The sequence below is a fragment of the Nyctereutes procyonoides genome, unplaced genomic scaffold (genome assembly GCF_905146905.1).
Source record: "Nyctereutes procyonoides isolate TBG_1078 unplaced genomic scaffold, NYPRO_anot_genome, whole genome shotgun sequence".
In the NCBI taxonomy this organism is placed as follows: domain Eukaryota; kingdom Metazoa; phylum Chordata; class Mammalia; order Carnivora; family Canidae; genus Nyctereutes; species Nyctereutes procyonoides.
Genome location: NW_026575042.1, coordinates 40,335,422 through 40,353,063, shown reverse-complemented (window position 1 = coordinate 40,353,063; position 17,642 = coordinate 40,335,422).

Below are 17,642 nucleotides of genomic sequence, written 5' to 3'. Positions count from 1 at the left end.
CATAACTATAGAGTAGAATCTTTAAAAAAATCATAATAAAGTAGTAGTAGTAGGTACAACTTTATGCCAATAAATTTGAAAAAAATATGTTAAAAGCACAAATAATAAATTTGAAAAAGATACATTAAAAGCATAATTTCCCGGTAAATTACAACTTACCAAGATAAACAGAAGAAAGGGAAACCTTGAATTGACCCAGAATGATTTAAGTTTTTAAAAGACTTATTCTTCATGGATTTCTGCTTAGTAAGTCACTACTAAAAGAATAAGAACACAAGTCATAGAAAACAAGAATGAAAAGGTAAGTCACAGAATGGAAGATATTTGTATAAATATTAACATAAAGGCCACAAACTAGAACATATGTGTGTATGTATAATATGTACATATGCATGTGTGTATATAGTTATGTATGCCTATAATATTTTTGAGGAAAAAATAACCTGGTAGGAAATGGACAAAATATCTGAACAAGTATTTCACAACAGAAGATATTCAATATCATTCAATTTCACTCGTGATAAGGGAAATGCAAATTAAAACTTCAGTAAATTGCACTACACATTCACTGAGAAATTTAGAAGACTGATGATAGTAAGTGATGACAAAGATGGGAAGCAACTGGAACTCCTGTACTGCTGGTGATATTATAAACTGGTTCAACTGCTATGAAAAACTGGCAGTATCCACTAACGTTGCCCTAGGCATTCCCTGAGACTCAGAACTTCTACCTCTAAGATTATGCCAATTAAAGTGTATGTGTATGTATGTTTCTAAAAATAATAAAAAGAAATTTCATAGCAGACTATTTGTAAGAACCAAATATTAGAACCCAAATATCAATTAACAATAGATGGATGAATAATATATTCACAGGAGGGAATACTATGCAATAATGAGAATAAACGAACTGTATCGTTCATGCAGTAACATGGATGAATTTAAGTGTATTTAAGTGAATTTAAGTGAATTAAGTGTAATATTGAGCACAATAAACCAAACTCAAAAGAATGCATAGTACACGATTCCCCTTGCTCAAAGTTCAAAATTCATCTACAGTGCTTTAAATAAAATTTTTGTCCGACTCTGACATTCCACATACAAGTGTATCTCAGCAACCCTGTGCTCTAGAATTTTATACAACCTTTTCGGCTTGTTTGAGTCCTGGATTCCAGTTATTAGTAAAGTGAAACCAGATGGTGGCCACTGGGAAAGAAGGGTTTCTAGTCCACCTTCCAAGCCACCCAGAAACCTGAAGGTAAAAAGTTGTCAAATTTTGAATACTGTTTCCTTTTTAAATCTATATCAAGCTCTTTCAGTTTCTGCCCAAAGAGAAACCAAATGTGTACTTAAACAGTGCTACTCTTCCCTCAGTAGGCATGCAAATAAATTCAGCAATTTTCCATATTTTTAATATTTTCCATTGTTATTTAAAAATCCTTATTTCTTTTCACCTAACAGTTGGCAGGGATGCCTGGGTGGCTCAATTAGTTAAGCGTGTGCCTTCAGCTCAGGTCATGGTCTCAGGGTCCTGGGATCCAGCCCCACTTGTTAGGCTCCCAGCTCAGCCAGCAATCTGTTTCTCCCTCTCATTCTGTCACTCCTCTTTCTCTCTTTCTAATAAAAATAAATATTTTTTTTAAATAACCCAGCTGGTAGAAGTCAGGATTCCAGTAGCACTTAGGAAAAAAAAAAAAAAAACTTATAAGGTGTGCTTGTGGGATGCTGGTAATATTCCATTTCTCAGTCTGTGGTGGCTACACAGCTGTGTTAATTCTGTATAGATTTGTTGAGCTCTACTTTTATAATTTGAATTATAATATAATTCAACAAAATTCACTTTAAGAAATATGACATTGTGTAGTAGTTAAAAATGTTTCAAGCAAAACATAGAAAACCTACCCTTCAAAAACACTCTAGGCTGAAATGGTTTTACAGGCAAGTTCCACTAAACCTCAAAAAAACAGATAATCCCTAACTTTGTTCTGGTGAATGGAAATATGAAGACTATTCCCCTACTCTTTTACTCCAGGTTAGTATAACCTGCATAGCAAACACTAGACTGTTTAAGAAAAGAAAGTTCTAGGCAGATCTCACATATGCATGTGACCATAAAGTGTTTCTTAAAAATCTAAATTTAGCAGAGAAATTAACCAACAAGGAACACAGAGGTATTAGAAACAAGAAACAAACTAACAATAAATAAAACTCATATAGCCAAAACCAGAATTTATATTCAGTATATTTCATAGAATGAAATGTAGCCCTGTGTATCATCATATAATTTAGATAGCCATGCTGATAACATTTTAATCTCAGAAATATCTAAAGGTACATGTAAATCTTGTACAATATTTTAAAATAAATCTGATTACTCCATTATCCAATTAACCTTTTTTCCTGAGAAGCAGTAAGGGATGAAAAGCAGGAGGGAGTGGGGCAAGGTTTGGTTATGCTCCATGTTATCTTTCACCATACTCCTGAAGAGGACAAAGGTTGTCAAGGAGGTGGGCCTCTCCAAATCAGAGGAGAAACATACATATTCCCTGGGCACAGTGGGTCTTAGAGTGTGGCCTCCAGACCAGGGGCAACAGCACCATCTGGAAACTTACTAGAAATGGATATTTTTAGATCTTTAAGATGTACCAGATCAGGAACTCTGGGGGTAGGTCCCTACAAGTTGTATTTTAAGGAGACCTGTAGGTGATTGTGATCCATTTTAAGTCTGAGAACTGCTGTCCTCAGGTAAGAACCTCTGTGACAAATGGGCAAGGTCTGCATATGCTGCCATATTTTCTTTCTTTCTATCTAGTCCAGGAGGCAAAGCAAGCATGGGGAAGACAATGTTGAAAGGAAATTCATCTTCCTACCCAAGCAAGATAACTTTTAAACAGAAAGACAGAACTGGATACCATGTTCAGCTTTTCTAGATATGTGAGAATATTGTGAAATATAAAAACAACTTATGAAAATATATTCTGAGTTAACTGACTTGAGACGCTTTGACTATCAACTTTTATTATTTTTTATGGATGCCTGGGTGTCTCGGCGGTTGAGCATCTGTCTTCAAACCAGGGTGTGATCCTGGAGTCTCAGGATCAAGTCCCACATTGGGCTCCCTGCATGGGGCCTGCTTCTCTCTTTGCCTGTCTTTGCCTCTCTATGGCTCTCATAAATAAATAAATCTTCAAAAAAAACTTATCATTTTTTGAACTACAGAAAATATAAAGTAACTGTAGAAAACAATACAGATAAGTATATAAAGTGAAACAATAAACCTGCAATCCCAATACTCATAATCTCTTAAAATATTTATAAATTCAAAAAAACAAGAAAATTTTAAAAATTTACAAATTAATAATATATTTCAATAACTGGTAGTGCAAGGTCTATATAATTATTCCTTTGTTTCATTATTTTCCTTACTATATTTATTAGAACACTCTGGTGTGCACTCTTCTAGATATTAAATAAAAAATGATATCATACAATGCCTATGATTTTTTACCTGTATTTTATGTAAAAAAAATTATGAAGCTCTCTCTCTATAGCATTTTTATTATTGTATATCACATTACTTAAACGTGTCACAATTTATGCAGTCTATTGTTAAACATACAATATTACCAATCCTTAATACTATAATGAACATTTTTATAGCAAATATTTGCTCATATACTAAAAATAGAATGTTAACAAATATTTTTATTTATTTTGCTTCTCTGTCTCTCACACACATTCCTCACAATTGCTGTGAGTTTTTTTTTATACTTATGTGCATTATCTGTCTCTTGATAATTCAACATTGGGTATTATCTCCTTTGAGCTTTTCCAAGTTGATACAAAACCGAATGCAATATAATTTTTGGTTCTATTTATTTAAATATAAGTGTGGTTGATTATTTTAATATATTCATCAGCTGTTTCTCTTTTCTGAATAATTTATTCATATACTCTTCTTACTTCCCTATCTTTTAAAAGTTATTTTTTATATTGCCAAAGTAATATATATGTGGTTTTGCTTTTTTAAAAAAGTCAAACAAGCAGTCTATGCAGAATAAAAGTCCATCTTCATGTTCCCACTCCACTTTAACCCCACTCTCTTCCCCAGAGATACCCATTCTTTGCAATTTGCTGTGTATAGAGAGGCAGAGAAAGAGGGGGGCCGGGTGGGGGAGGAGAGGGGCAGAGGGAGAGTGAGAGAGAGAATCTTAAGCAGACTCCACGCCCAGTGTGCAGCCAGACAGGGCTCAGTCTCATGACCTTTAAATCATGACCTGAGCCGAAATCAAAGTTAGATGCTTAACTGACTAAGCCACCCAGGTGCCCTTCTGTGTATCTTTTAGTCACTTATTCTCACCATTTACACATATACTTATATATAGCCTATTTTTTTACAAGATTTGAATCATACACAGAGTTCTTTAACTTGCTTTTTTTTTTCTCCTTTCTCAATATGCCATGGGAATTTTTCCATATCTGTACACAGTGGAATGTATCTACCATAATTTTAAAAAGCTTTCTTCTACAGCTGAATGTTTCAGTTGCTTTCAATGTTTTAATGTAAACATCTCAATGCTTTACATATAATCTCGTACATGTAACCAGTCTGTTAAGTATGACTCATTAAAGTAAAATCAAACTCTGTATTTGTTTGTTTGTTTGTTTGTTTGTTTTTCCTATCAGTTACTTATGTATTCAGATCCTCTCTGAAGGGCAGGATTTTACCCTATCCATGGATAAAAATCTCTCTAAAGCATTTAGTCAGTCTGCTAGTCACTTTAGTCCTAATAATAATGCCCCTTAATATACAGTATACTAAGCACTTTCCAGGTTTATTTTTTCAATTCTCATAACAACCCTAGGAAGTAGGTTTATGATAACAGGAATATTTCAGATGAGAAAACAGGAACAAGGCTTGCACAGGGGTCACAGAGCTAGTCAACAGCGGTGTCAGCATTTGAGTCTTTGAAGATTCACTCTACATTCCACATTCTTAACCACCACACCTAACCCCAAATTATAAAAATATTCTCATTTTCTTCTGAAATTTGTATGATTTTTACCTTTCACATCTACGCCTGTAATTCATCCAGGATGGAATTTTGCATAGTGAGATAGGAGACACAGAGGGTTGAAAAGTGCCCCCCAACCAATCCACATGAACCTAGAAATTTAGAATGTGATCTTATTTGGAAATAAGGTCTTTGAAGATACAATTAAGGAAAAGATTAAGGTGAGATCATACTGTATTGGGATGGCCCTGACTTGAATGAGAGAGTCTATGAAAGAGACAGAAAGGACAATACAGACACACAAAAAGAAAGTAACATAAAGATTGAGGTGGACATTGGGATGATGTATGTCTGCAAATCAAGGAGCCCCCAGGTTTGCTGTCAGCTATCTGACGCTGGGAGAGAGGATATGAGATGGTTCTTTCCTCAGAGTCTCCAGAGGGAACCAACACCTTGACTTTAAACTTCTGAACTCAACTATGTAAAAAATAAATTTCTGTTTTAAGCCACCCAATCTTTGGTAATTACTTACAGCAACCCTAAGGTATTGTTTTTCACACAGACAAAAAATTGATGCAGTATAATTTCTTAAAAGTCATACTTGACCTATAAAACTGCATTACCATCTTCGTGGTCAGTCAAGTAACTCTTTCTGAATTCCTTATTCTGTTTCATTCATTCTAGACCATATGATCTTAATTACTATAGTTTTATGAAAGTTTTTCTCCCTGAAAATTTAAGTTAACTTTGCTTTTCTACAAGATTTCTTGTTTTTCCCCCCCTTATTCTATTCATTTCAATAAAAATTTTAGAATCAGCTTAGCAACTTCCATTAAGAAATTCTCAATTGTGGGATGTCTGGGTGGCTCAGTGGTTGAGCGTCTGCCTTTGGCCCAGGGCTTGATCCTGGAGTCCTGGGATCGAGTCCAATGTTGGGCTCCCTGCATGGAACCTGCTTCCCTCTCTATGTCTCTGCCCCTCCCTCTCTGTGTCTCTCATGAATAAATAAATAAAATCTTTAAAAAAAAAAAAAGAAATTCTCAATTGAGAGGGGACTGACATCTTTCCAAAGCTGAGTCTTTCAGCTCATGAACATGATATAGCCTTCCATCAGTTTATATATTTATTAATTTTTCTTAACAGTATTTGTGGATTTCAGTATAAACAGCTTACACATCATTTATTTTTCTAATTGTTCTATACTTGATCTTTTCTGATATTGTCACAAATGGTGTCATTTAAAGAAATACTCATTCTCTACTAACTTACTGCTTATATGCACAGAAATACAAAATATTTTTACATTATATAAAAGACAGTATGAGGAATATAGTCTATGATATTGTAATAGTACTGTATGGGACAAGTAGCTACACTTGCGGTGAGCATAGCATAATGTATAAACTTGTCAAATCACAGTGTTGTACACCTGAAACTAATGTAACATTGTGTGTCAACTGTACATACATACCATACATAAATATAGGGTATGAAGGCAAAAAATAAACTATTAGAGAAGGATAAGTTACCCTCATTTCTCCTTGCTTATAGGCAAAAACCTATGTTCAGTTATTATTTACTAAATAAAACAAATTATGTGAGAATATTTATAAAGTAAAATAGACATCTAATGTATGCTGCTTTGTCTGAAGTTGAATAACATCATATTAAACCATTATTCCTTAGACTTTAGCTCTTCACTGTATATTTATAAACATATGTTTATCTGGAGACTTGCATGCTACCTGTCTGCTGTGGGTACAGAAATCTTCAGTGTTTACCACTGGTGTTTTACGCTGAAACATTACCTAAAATACCTTAATTTTTAGCTTGTAATTGTAATGCTGAGACTTTACACTAATATAGTATTTACCAGAAATACTATACTGGGCAGAGCAAAAAAACAAAACAAAACAAGCTCCTGTGTATTTTAGCTTCTATTGGTCAACTACAGTGTAAGTTTCCATTTCCATGGCAGCAATGCAAACATCTCTCTTGCATAAAAATGTTCTTCCTCCAAAAAGACATAGCAGCCCACATGCCTAGGCTGCATGAAGGCACTTAATTAGCCTTTCTCATGCTGTAATTCAAGGCAACTTTGCATGTTCTTCTCCATTGAGAACTAATATTATTCCATAAATTAGTCCTTGACCCTCCAGCTGAGATCAAGTTGAAATCTTACTTCAAAAAGTCTTCTGAAAGGGGAGAAAAATAAAATCTTCTGTCCTTTGCTTGTTAACTTTTTAAATATACATTAACATAACAGAGTGAACTGTTAAATAGTCTTTTTTTATCCATTTGGGTTCCTCACACCCTAATTAGGTCAATCCTCTGATGGTAGAAAAACTTAAAAAATATGTCCTCAATTTGTCAGTGCACTTTTATTATTTTTAGAAAAGGTCATTTTCTAAATTGCAACAGTGAATAGGTGGGGAAGTAATTCATTCATTGTAACATAGTTATCCACATTTCTCATTTCAAACAATTATGTCTTTTGGGTCAGGAAAAAAATGAAAGGATAATTATTTCCTCCGTTGATATTGTACTTTCAAAACTATAAAATAATACTTCTAACACAAATATAAAAGTGCCTACATTCAGACTTTGTGACTGTCCTACCTCTCTGACTCCTCGTGTTCTGTGCCCTCAATCTCTAAGTGACTTCGTCCACCTCTGTTTCCATGAAAATCTTTTCACATTTATATCTCCTGGCCAGATGCCTCATCAGAGTTTCACACCAACATGTAACCATAATTTGTTCCTTCACTGAAACTTCCAAGCAATCCCAGTTGCTTCATTCCTGAAACTGAACTCCTGCTTTGGCCACAGTAAGCTCATCTTCCTCAAAGATTATTCATCTCAGCAAGAAACTTTGTCTTAGTTCAGATTGTCATAACAAATACCCTGGACTGAGCGGCTTAAACATCAGACATTTATTTCACACTATTCTGGGGCCCAGGAAGTCCCAGATCAAGGTACAGACAGATTCACTGTGTGAAGAAGACCCACTTCCTGGTTTGCTTCTTACTATATCCTCACAGGTGAAAAGAGAGAACATCTCTTTAGTATCTCTTCTTATAAGGGCATTAACCTTATTCACAAGGCTCTATCCTTTTTTTAAAGATTTTATTTATTCATGAAAGACATGAGAGAGAGGCAGAGACATAAGCAGAGGGAGAAGCAGGCTCCATGTAGCCAGCCCAATGTGGGACTCTATCCTGGACTCCAGGATCACACCCTGGGCCAAAGGCAGACATTCAACCACTGAGCCACCCACGCATCCCACAAGGTTCTACCTTATGACTTAACTACCTCCCAAAAGTTCCATCTTCTAATATTGTTACATTGGAGATTAGGACTTCAACATATGAATGGGTGTGGGGGGGCACATTCAGCTCATTGTAAACCTGGAATCATCCTTGATACCTCTCCTCCTCTTTCGATGTATATTCAATCACTTCCTTAAAAAAGCTCAGAAGTCTGTGCATTTCTCTTCAGTAAACACTGCAGCCCCAGCATGACTACTGCCTCTTACTGGGAAATTCAGAGTGATACCCTCCTTATTGTCCAGTTGGCTCCATTACATTATTCTATACACTGTACCCTTCACTGACATTTTTAAATGTGAAACTAATCATGTCACCTCTAGCCTTATCTCAACACCTCTGTGGCTTCCCATTTCTCTTAGAATAAAGATAGAATATATGTAGGTTTTTATGACCTGAACTCTGGTCACTCTCACTGGTCTTACCTTGAGTCACCTTCCTTTCTTTGAAACAGTGTTACTTTTTTTTTTTTTTAATCCATTTCTGACAACAGTTTAATCACCATTCTACTTCAGGGGTTTCATATATGCTATCGCTTGACCTAGCATTCTATGTTTACCTGACACCCCCTTGACCTAATAGATGACTCCTATGGTGATACAAAGATGCACCACCTCTAAGAAGGATTTATTGTCTGGGCCACTGGGAGTACTACTGATAGGCAGCTTCAACCTTGAGCCTATTTGGGGATTGCCTCAGCTGTAGGAAACTGCCTTGCCCAAGGTTGTGCTCTTCTTGGAGAGGCCCACAACCAATGACTGAATGAGGTGGCATATAAATGGACAATTCTGACAAACCATTTTAGCTCCAGAGCTCCCTATGTGGCCAGCTGAGTCAACCTCATAGCTTGACTTCTCCCTCTGCTGAATCCTGTTCCTCTCCCTTCCTTTCACAAATGTGGATCCAGTGACTCTCGGATAAACATTCTGCCCACTAAACTGCCTCAGAGTCTGCTTCTAATTACTCCTCCAGAGGTATGCTTGGCTTCCTAATGGAAGCTATCTAGCTATCTAGCTATATATTAATGTTCTAGGGCTACTAAAACAAATACCCACAAACTTAGTGACTTCTTATAACAAAAAAAATGTATTCTTTCACATGTCAAAAGACTAGAACTCTGAAATTAAGGTTTTGGCTGGGCCATGCTCTCTCTGAATGATTGCTCTCAGAGGGGATCTTTCCCTGCCCCTTAGAGATTCTGGTGGTATCTGACAATCCTTTATATCCCTCGGCTTGGAAATGCATCACTCTAATCTCTGTCTTTATCTATGCATGGCCTTCTACCCTGTGTGTCTGTGTTTCTGTGGCCAAATTTCCCTCTTCTCATAAGGACACCACTCACATTGGATATCAGGCACACCCTAACCAGTATGACTTCATCTTGACTATATCTATAAAGATTCTATTTCTAAATAAGCTGCATTCACAGGTTCCAGGACTTAGGACTTCAAGTTATCTTTTTGAGGACATCATTCAATCCATAAGCTCAATCACAAAGACATATTTCAATGTAAGTGACATCTATTGTAGTAGATATTTGTCATTCTTTCTAGTGACCAAACATGTCTGAAAATTTTCCTGCTATTTAGGGTATTTTCCTAAAACTCACCATAAAAGTCCAATGTCCGTTTTCCCAGCCTCCTTTACAGTAAGGATAAAGGCATTTAATTTCTGTCATCAGAGGCATCCCTGCCAAATGCAGAGTTGGGAGTTAGGGGTACAAAGAAACACACTGTGTGAAGAATCTATTTTGCCAAAGGAGGGAATTGGGACATCCAATTTCCAGAGGGAGGAGTATCAAAATTAAGCTACTGTCAACTATAAACCTACAGTGGGTATATCCAAAGACAGCAGCTGAGGTTATCTTCAGCAGACCAAGTATGTGGTAGGATTTGGGGCCCAGATCCTAGATGTGTGGCTTCTGGCCAGCCCAGAGATTCAATAGTTTTATAGTATTCTTTGGAAACTTTCTCCTTAATCTGTTGAAGTTGGTATGTATTATCTGCAATTAAACCCCTAACTTACACAGAAATCCAACTTGAGTTTGCTTAGATACAAGAAGAAAGAAGGTGAAAAAGTAAATTTATTGGTTCTAATCTCTGTAAAGCCTTAGGAGTAGAGTCAGACTCTCGTATGCAAAATGCTTTCAGGACTTATTTATTTCATCCCACCTCTTATCTCTGCTTTTCTCTGTGTCAAAATTCACTCTTTCAGGATGATTACCCTCACTAGCACCAGGACCACCAGCAGCCCCTACACTCACATGATGGATTTTGAGCGCAGAGAGAAAAGAGTTTCTCTTTGCCAAGACGAGCTTTACAGATACAAGCAAAGTCCTTTGATTACCCAACTTGAGTTACATGCCTTTTCCATGGATAAATCAGTTTGGTCAGGAAATTGAGTTACTATGAATTCATTCCAATTATTGTAGCCAGGGAAGCAGGTTATCCAAATCCCTTTAAGAGCACATGCCAAAGCAGAGAATGGGAAGAAAGGAGCAGATTCCCCACTGAGTTTGAAAATGGGGAGAGAGAGTAGATAGCATAAATATATCCCTTGAAAAATCATTATGAGTCTAGCTGTTACACAGTTTGCATCTACCATAAGTATTTTCAGTGCTTACTCAAAAAGTTTTATCAATGTTTACAAATAATAACAAGCACTACTTCTTTAGGACTTGATTATAGTTAAATAAGCCATTCCACACATTATAGGATATAAACTTCATCTATACATAAATATTTCTGTTATATACTGCTATATTCCCAGTGTCATAGGGATGCAGCAAATAGAATATAGGGATGTAACAACATTTTTTAAATAATCAAATAAATGATATTCTGACTCAAGGAATGAATCTAGGGCATGGTATTAGAGTAACCAAGAGGTAGCATGAATTTGTAAAAGATATTTGTGACTCTTCAGTTGATCTATATTTTACTTCATTTCATATTGAGAGACAATCTAGTGTTAAAACAAACTTGAATTAGACTAATTCTACCTCTTGCTAGTTATGTGAATTTAAATAAGCTATTTAAATTCTCTGTAATCCAAGTTCTTTACCTATACAAAGAGGATAATACTAGGACCTATGTCAAGGGATCTTTCTTTATTTATTTATTTATTTATTTATTTATTTATTTATTTATTTATATTTTATTTATTAGAGACACACACACACACGAGAGAGAGAGAGAGAGAGAGGAGGGAGAGGAGAGAGGCAGAGACACAGGCAGAGGGAGAAGCAGGCTCCATGCAGGGAGCCTGATGTGGGACTCGATCCAGGTCTTCAGGATCACGCCCTGGGCTGAAGACGGCGCTAAACCGCTGAGCCACCGGGGCTGCCCACAAGGGATCTTTCTAACAATTAAGTGGCACATAAATAAATGTTGTCTTTTGTTATTATAGTCACCAGAACCTAGTGCCTACAAGGTACTTTTACAATCTTAATCCCATAATCACACCAATATGCCTCTGCCTGCATATTGCCAATGCTCTTGCTTTGTTTCAGCACACTACCATCTCTTGAAAGAAACTTAAGTCTTGGGACATCTGGGTGGCTCAGTTGGTTAAGCATCCAACTCTTGATTTCGGCTCAGGTAGTCAGATCTCATGGGTAGTGTGATCAAGCCTGGCATTGAGCTCCACGCTCAGCAGGGAGTCTAGTTGAGATTCTCTCTCTCCCTTTTCCTCTGCCCCCTATCCCACTCATGCACATGCTCACTCTCTCTCTCCCTCTAGAAATAAATAAATCTTTGGGAAAAAAACCTTAAGTTTCTTCCTTAGAACAAAAAAGGTAAATCTTAAATAAACAAAAACAAAGAAATGATTTTTTTTAACCTCTATTCATCCTTGGGGTTCGAAGCAGAAAACAGTCAAAGGACTTCTTGAATAAAGAACTAATTATCTTATTAGTGTCATTTCCTTCCTTATAGCTTTAATCTATTGATTCTCAGAGCTCTCATTGCAGTGGAAGGTGGAAGGCTATTGGAAATTGAAAAAAAAAATTATTGTGGAAAAAATAAGTATAGCCTTCCATTTCCCATTCCTTAAGTGAAAAGTAGTAATACACAATCTCAGAATGGAATCCCTCAAATTATTTCTATAGAACCAAGTGTACAGGTATAATTAGCCTATGTATACTCATCGTGTATGACTTTTTCTGTTAGAGTACAGCTCTTGCCAAACTAATGTGTCCTCATTTCTAGAGAACTAACAATGAATGAAGAGGTTGATTACTAGTCTCAGATTTGAAGATATGAGGTGACCCATTCAGTGAGCTTTCTGAAGTCAACAAAAATAATCCCTAGGTAGACTCATTCCCCGCCCCCCCCCCATATAGCTTTGAGGGAAGAAAATCAACAAAAAAGTAAAACAGTCCTAGAATTCCTGCCCAGAACGTTTTTTCTGAAAAAGAAACAAGTTGGTAGGGATGCCTGGGTAGCTCAGCGGTTGAGTGTCTGCCTTTGGGCGTGATCCTGGTCCCAGGATTGAGTCCCACATCAAGCTCCCTGGGAGGAGCCTGCCTCTCCCTGTGTCTATGTCTCTGCCTCTGTGTGTGTGTGTCTCTCATGAATAAATAAAGAAAATCTTAAAAAAAAAAAAAACAGGTTGGTAAACCTAGGTATATTTGTGTAAGAAACATACAGAAAATGTGTAATTAGTTCATAATTTTGTATTTAGCCTGTTTGTAATATTTCCCATCTGAAGGACATACAAAAAATACTTACAGGGCTAGAGATTTGTTCGAGTTGTTTTTTTGGACTATCATTTTAGAAATCTAAAAAGGGCTGTAGGGTTCATCTTAGAATGGTACCATCTGTTCTTATTATCATTTCTCTCTACCAAAGACTATATTGTTTCATATGAAAGTATAATCTTGTCAGAAAATGAGTTATAAAATGTTAATTTCTGATCTACTTCCCATCTTATTATGTAATTCTATCTCTAAGCCAAATATATAACTAACAAATGACTTCACAAAATAAAAACATTGCCTTGTCAAATCACTGTTTTATGGGCATTAAAAAGAAAAGCAGATTGCATTTGTTTTGTTGAATATTTTTTACCAGTAATAATTATATATATTTCCTAGGAAAGATGAAAAACATATTTATCTACCCCCCCATCATCTGAATATGTACTTACTTCTTCTTATTGCAACGTCTTCAAGTTCATAATCATAAAATAATTTTCATTCTTGTTTTTAGAGACTGTAATTCTACCATCTGGGAAAAGTTGTTCATTCATCCATCTATTTTCTCATTTATCCAGCAATATGATTTTTAGCACCAGTGATACTATATACCAGGTATAAACATGTTCACTGATGAGCAAATATACACTGTGCCCTGCCCTCACAGATATCCATATGCCTGGCCTATTCTTGCCATTAGTTCTCAACTCCAGTGATATTTCTTCAAAGACACCTCATTGGTTACTACATCAAAGTTAGTACATTAGTAGTCTCTCATATTAATCCTGCTTTATTGATTTTACCAAGCAAATCACCATCAGAATGTGCAATGTTTATTCCTTTGTGTAGTCACTGTTCATGTCCCTGATAAGTTCCATGAGAACAAGTGCCCTGCCCTATCTTATTCATTGCTGGGTCACTGATATCTTAAAGGAAAACTGGCATTTGATGTAAACAATAAGTACTTAGTGAATAAATGAAAAAAAATTCTAGTTGCAGAAATAAGTATTATATGATAACACACACATATACATAAGCTCAGCTGTGCTACATGATACAAAAGAGCACAGTCTTGTGTGTGTGTGTGTGTGTGTGTGTGTGTGTGTGTGTGTGGTCCACAGGAAGGTTTGATCTTTCTTATCTCACCCTGATGAAGGCTATCCTAGTAAGGTCATGACTGAGCTCAGGGCTTCAGGTCAGTTAAATTCAACTAGGTGAAGAGGGCAACATACATGTCTTCAAGCTTGGAGAATGTACAAAGACCCTGCAATGGGGATTTAAAAGAGATGACCAGTGTAGCTGGAATAAGCAGGAGCTGAAAGACTGAAATAACAAGCTCAGTGGCTTTTCACTTTTTGTGATCATGACCCACAGTAAGAAGCCCATTTTACAGCATGAATCAGTACACATACACACACACCTACATACATATATAGATATAAAAAATGAAAAGTTATTATTCGTTAAATAATTTTATGACTCAGTAATGTGTCACATGCCTATTTTAAAAAATACTGGACTAGACTAGCCATATGAAGGACTCTCTTTTATCCTAAGAGGCTAAGAAGAATTTGTTGAGACAGGCAATTTTATTTTTTTAAAGACTTTATTTATTTATTCATGAGACACAGGAAGAGAGAGAAGAGAGAGAGAAAGAGAGAGAGAGAGAGAGAGACGCAGAGACACAGGCAGAGAGAGAAGCAGGCTCCATGCAGGGAGCCTGATGTGAGACTCGATCCGGGACTCCAGAATCACGCCCTGGGCCGAAGGCAGGCACTCAACCGCTGAGCCACCCAGGGATCCCCAGAGACATGAAATTTTAAAAGATTGTTTTATTACAGTATGGAAATAAGATCAGTGTAGGAGACAGGTATCTGGAGAATGGTCAACACTTCACACAAAAACTAATGGCAACAGAGATCAGGAAATAGGGTAAAAGGAGAATAACAGAACAAATCTGGTAAATATTTAAGAGGTAAAAATCAGCTCGACTTGGTCATGCACTGTATATGAAGAAGGGAGGGCATTAAGGACAACTCATAGGCTTCCATCCTGCACAACTGTATAGATGATGGTGCCATTCAGTAAAGTTGGAAACTCTGGAAGAAGACCAAATTTAATGGGAGAAAAAATATGTTCTGCATTTCCTGTGGTGAGTTTGAGGTGTCTTTGAGACATCAATGTGGTGATTTTGGAAAAGAAAAAAAAACAGTTGGGTATATGGGTCTACAGTTCAAAAGCAAAGTCTGGACTAGAGATATCTAGACTTTGCAGTTATCTAAAATTGAAATCACAAATATGGATGATATCACATGGAGAAGTGAGTCAGGAGAGGACAGAACCAAGGACAGAGTCTTATGAAATCTCAACATTTAAAATTTAAATGCTAAGTGGAAGAAGATGAGCTTGTAAAGGAGAATGAGTGACTACACAGATAAGGGGAGTAGAGAATATAGTGCCATGGAAAGCAAGAAAAGAACTTGATTTTAAGAGAATGTTTAATTTCTATTTTTATTATACTGAGAACTTATACTCTGGCTACTTATTTTATATGGTTTTTAATATTATTATTTTGCTAAGGGCATGAGAGTTAGTATCCACATATATCCTACATTATATATCCATATATCCCTACATTTTTCCTATCGCATCCTTTATAAATTCACTCCCTTTCTTATCCAACTTATAGAGCATGCTCCATCATTATGACCATTCTTTTGTCAATCTCTTTAATTTTCCTGCTTCTCTTTCTGTTTCCTAAGAAACGTTCAATCATGGAAAAATCTGTTTCACTTCTTTACCCCTAGTTAAAGCAAAAACCATTTAGATCATTACCTTTATAAGTTCCTGGATGTTATTAATATTTATTATGTTAAAATATTAATTACTAATATCTAACATATTAGTATCTATTGACCTACTGCTAAATAGCAATTCTTCCTTTTGCTTCATTCAAGTATTTATCCATTTTTCAACAAAAAACATGTTCAACCTTCAACAGTTATGTGTATCCCACCACTTGTCCTTCTCAATCTCAGGAAGTGATTCCACTTCTTGAGTTAGAGGGAAAACAACAACAAATAATGAATTTATTTGAACAGAAAACTGTTCAACATCTCATCCTCAATTCTGCAAGCAATTCCTAGAGATAGCCTAAGATAAGAGTTGAAAGTGTGGGCTTTGGGTCCAGACACCTACTGACCTTTGGAAAATTATTTAAACTTTCTATGCCTCAGCTTCCTTATTTGTGAAATAGACACATTCCTAATATCTAACCTAAAAAGAAATTCTACTAGTGTCTAGATTGTATTCTTTGCAGTGGTTCTCAAACTTGGGCAAATACCAGAATCACCCAGGCTTGCTATAACACAAGGGGACCCCATTCCCAGAGTTTCTGATTCAGTAGACATAAGATTGAGCCCCAGAATTTGCATTTCTAACAATTTCCTAGGCAATGCTGATTTTGCAGCACAGAATCAAGAACCACAGCTTCAGAACCACTGATCTAGTAAATGAGAAACACTTAGAAATATGGTTGACATATCATCAGCACTCAAAAACTTTTTGTCATTTAGCTGTATCATTCCCTCCCTTTATCATGAGACAGTGGCAAGCGTCTCTACCCTTCATATTGCTGACCTCTCACCCTGTTCGCTAGGACCAATAACTTCCTGCCTTCTCAGATAATTTGATTATTTACTCTATGTCCTTTCTGTTCATCCTCTTTCTCTCTGCATACTTCTTTGAATTAACAAAATAGAACCTAAGTGTTTTTCTTCTGCATTCAAAGAAAATCAATGTCAATACTTTGGCCCCTTTTAACAACCATTCTAACACTCTTTCCCTTGCTGAGCCTAACAGTTTAAGAATTGTTTTCACTCATTTTCTCAACTCATACTAACTCCCCAGCCAATTGCTTTCTGGCTTATTTCCACACTGTTCCATGATATTGCTCAAAAAAAATATCAGCACTAACTTCACTATTAGCTAAGGGCAGTAGGTGTTTATCTACTGTAGAAGTGATTGATATTGCTGACCACTCTCTTCTTCCTGAAACCTCCTCTTCTTTTTTCATCTTAAATCCACACTCCCCTGGATTTTCTCCAATGGCTCAGCCACTTTTCCATCTTTTTCAGGAGTTTTTCTTTTTTGTGCTTTTAGATCCTGGTTTGGGTTTTGTATATTTGTTAAATTTAAATCTTACTCAGAGACTTTTTTCTCTTCTGATTCTTCATGAACTCTCCCTGAGCAAACTCTGTTGAGGAAGTAATACTAATCTGAAGGTATAATTCATTATACAAAAAAGGAAAGTATATCAGAGAGAGTGAGCAGAAATAAAATATCTGAAGTCAGTGTATTTAAAGGAATAAATGTCTTGTCAAGATCTTATGGAGAAACAGAGAAATACAGAATTTATATTATTCTGGCCATAAAAAAGAGATGAGACTAGAAGTTGGAGTTTGCAAGCAGGACTCCCCTGTACATTCGTATCCTTAATTCTCTTTGAAATGGAGACTATACTTTACACTAGTAGCCTGTAACAGACAAAAAAAAAAAAAAAAAGCACCCCACATCAATGAAATAAATAACTCTGAGAAGTAAAGA